This window comes from Gavialis gangeticus, unplaced genomic scaffold (genome assembly GCF_001723915.1).
Source record: "Gavialis gangeticus isolate Ggan-Ray unplaced genomic scaffold, GavGan_comp1, whole genome shotgun sequence".
NCBI lineage: Eukaryota > Metazoa > Chordata > Crocodylia > Gavialidae > Gavialis > Gavialis gangeticus.
The window spans coordinates 59194321-59198015 of record NW_017729022.1 but is presented as its reverse complement, the minus strand read 5'-3'; the positions used below and the strand labels follow the sequence as shown (position 1 = coordinate 59198015).

At 39.5% G+C, this 3695-nt stretch overlaps 1 protein-coding gene across 4 annotated transcripts in view; it reads right to left on the bottom strand.

Annotated features, from left to right (window-relative positions):
• Nucleotides 1-3695, bottom strand: part of NR2C1 (nuclear receptor subfamily 2 group C member 1) — a 102416-nt gene that overhangs the window by 88523 nt on the left and 10198 nt on the right. For all 4 annotated transcript variants that reach the window (XM_019515071.1, XM_019515068.1, XM_019515070.1 and 1 more), the window contains exon 2: nt 1376-1433. The gene's annotated coding sequence lies outside the window, so the exon portion shown is untranslated. The remainder of the gene's footprint in view (nt 1-1375; nt 1434-3695) is intronic.

The following is a 3695-nucleotide window of genomic DNA, read 5'->3' as shown; positions in this document are numbered from 1 at the left end:
AAAAAAAAAAATCTTTACCCCAAAACTGAGCCAAGACACTTTTAAGCTATTGTAAGTCCAAGAGAGGGATGTGGCTTAATCAAACAAAATAATTTGTAAACCTGACTTGACTTAGGCTTGATCCACAAAGTTACACCAGTCAAACCAGGGACATAATCTTGTTCTGATTTTATTTAAACCAATAAAACTTCTTTGTGTAGAGACAAACTCTCAACTATGGAAGTTTAAGTCCTCCCTTGTAGCCAATGCTTCAACCCTATCAATTCTCTTACCACTCAGAAAAAAAAAAATGGAGCTTCTACATTAAAAATTAAAATTCTTGTCTAAGAAAATACAATTACAACAAGTGCTATGGGGAAGAAGTTTCGTTTATTTTGTTTTTAAACAGGACCAATCTAGTTTTACCTTCTTTCTGACATGGTCATCTTAGCAATTTGTGCATAAGCAACAAGAATATCAAAAGGTGTTGCCTGTCTCACAGAAATGGGGGCTGTTTTGTGAATTCACCAATAAGTGAATTTTAAGCTAAAAAATTACCCCCAGATTAAAGATTAAAATAATTTCAAAATATATAATACCTATGTACATAGATTGCCAAATGTAACTCAAAAATCAGAGCTGGCCTGAAAACCTGTTCTTAAAAAGAATGTGTCAATAGTTTAAGTTGAACTACAGACTACTAGTTTGATTTACAAAAAAAATCCTACTACCTGTAAAGTCCTTATCGACTTCAATGGACTTGTGAATTCCTAATGACTTTGAAGTGGACAGATGTTGAACTCAGTTATATTCCAAAATAAAAATTCTTGAAAGCTATTTTCCTTCTTAACTTGCTACAGACATGGATCAAATCAAACTACGCTTTTGTTTGAGCAAAATTTTGTATGTTGTTAGAATGGAATTACTCACTAAACAAACTGCTTCTAGTACATAAAGCATTATATAAAAGATACGTTACAAGTACCTACACAGAAAACACTTTCCAACGTAGCATACAACAAATTTAAACAGTTTAATTATACTGGTGCAATTCTCTTTGTATACACTATTTTTCAGAGTAAGCGGGGGTTTTTAGTTTAGTTTATGTGACTTGGAAAAGGGATTAAGAACTGAAGAAAGCTACTCTTATCTGGAAACAAGATCATCCACATGAACATTACAACGGCACAGCTATGTTTCAGAAAGATTAAGCTTTACCATATCACGGCCAATTTACTCGCCTGAATGTGTTTTAATTCAAGCACATTAATTTTACACCTTTAGTTGATTCACCTTACCTCCCCATTTAGAAAAGTCCAACATATATGTACACGTGTATGTGGAGGGCGATGTAGCTGGGATTTATATAACAAGCCTTATGTTCATTTTTGCTTACCTATGGTACATACGTTATAACTTCACATCAGGGATGCATAATCACTCTCTGAAGACCCCTGCAGTTAAATAAACAAAAAGGAGACACACTTTCAGTTGCACTGCTCAAAAAACAAAACAAAAAATTAACAGAAGTTTAAAAATCTTAAACGAAAACATTATGATTGTGCCTCTTTAACTTCTTATCCCTGAATTAATCTGAACCATATTATTTTATTTCAATAAGATTTTCAACATGACATCCTCAACTAAAATAAAAAATTTTACCTGAGGTGTCTTCTGAAAGCACTTAATATAATAGCTGACATGAGAGACAAAAGGGCCACTCTAAAAAACATTACTTTCCTCACATGTACTACGAGGCTACATATGGTATGGTATTAAAAGAGAAAATAATGTACTACTCTGGGCATCAGGCAATTATTGAATCAAGATAACCCAAAAGAAGACTGATCTTGGAAGCCCTCCAGTTGCTGAACTCCTAGTTTTTCCATCTTCACATGAATGATTGAAGCAAACAGAAGCAAGTCAGCCAGATCCCTGTGATAACATATGCACTGGTTTCCTTAGACATAATAAGAATTAGAAATGCTTTTCAACCATAAAGCTTTACTACCCTACCATGTGCATAGCAATTCAAATCCCTGTACATCATACCTTACATATGTATTTTCTAGATTGGTAATAAAAACATTGGATTATTTTAAAATCGACAATGGTTTTTTGTGACAATGACAGCTCCCCCCGGCTCCTCCTAGCAGTCAGTAACCTTTGTAGGCTGTGGGCCAGTGACACAGTTCAGGTCACAGAAAGGAGCTCCATTCTACAGTGGTGTGGGAAAACTGCTGAAGGCCTTTACTGCTGAAGCCCCATATCCACAAGACAGATCAAATGGCTCTGTGGGATAGATCCAGTCTACAGGTCACAGGTTGCTGACCCCTGGCACAGGTCAAAATATTACATGGCTAATACTAGTCAATGGCTTCTAAATTTCCTTTTTAACTATATCTGTCACAAAGGAACAGGTAAGATCTGAAAACATAAGCTGCATCTGAGGAGTGCGATTGCAGCATTTTAATTAAATTAATTAGAATACAGCATTTTACAAACTATGCTTAGTTTTCTGAATTCTATTTAAAATATCTTAGACTGAATATAAATCACATGGTGGAATAACCACCTCTTGAAATGCTGTTACCATAGAAAATGCTATTCTCCGATGCAATCCTGTCCTGGTCATAGTTATTCCAAATACTGCTACAGAGATCCCTTTCTTACAATAGTACTTTTGGCCCCATCAACACTTTTTCATTCTACTGCCTTCCTCTTTCACTGGAGCATCAAGCTACGTGCTTTGACATTCAAGGCCTTTCTTCATCAGTCCCTTCTCATTCACTACCAACACACTGACTACCAACCTCCAAGTAGCTACTGATGCCAGCTTCCATCTGAATTTTCAAACAAGGTCAAACAAGTTCCACATAAATATCTCCAAACCTAATGTGCTATCCTCCTTCAAATTTCACTTCAAACTCTCCTTTGCTCTGAAACCCATAGAAGAGTTGACAAAGGCTTAGGCTAGTGTTGCTCAGCTTCCTGTTTGCAGGCTAAATCCAGTCCATGGAGCCAGGTTATCTGACCTGTGGGACTTTGTACAGGTCTGGAAATTTAGTGGAAGAGGAGGGGTGGCAGTGTTAACTGCTGCAGCTTCCAGTCACCACCACATTTCCTGACCTGTGAGGAGCCCTGAAGACCAGATGACATGACTTCTGCCCTCTGAGCATCAACCTCACACTGGATCCAGCTTGTGGATTGGCTCCACACTACTCATCTGGCACATGGGACAGGAAGGTTGAGCACCACTAGTTTAGATTGCTGGCCACCACACTGACCAATGCTATCCTCACTACTTCCTTCTCCAACTGCTTGTAACCATTTGCTGTCTCTTGTCTCTGACTGCAAAGTCTCTGGAGCAGCATTCATGTTTTTGTTCTGTGCTTCCATTTGGGGCAGACAGTGGGAAGGCTGTGCTGCCTCAGGTCCTATTCCCACTGCCCGCTCTGAGGTGCACGTGCACCCACCAGTATGGAGCCAATGCCAGAGCCCGGAGCAGCTGTTTGCAGTCTCCCGGCTCCAGCCAGCCCAGGCTCTGGTAGCTGCTGCCAACCAAAGAGCCCTTGCTACTCGCACCAGGGCTTACAGCTGAGCCCACCTGACTCCCACCCGCTCTGAGCCCAGCCCCCCCACACCAGGATGAGGTTGGTATTGCCCCTTGCCAGGAACACTGCACATTTCCAGGCTTAGCTATGTGGGGTGGGTGG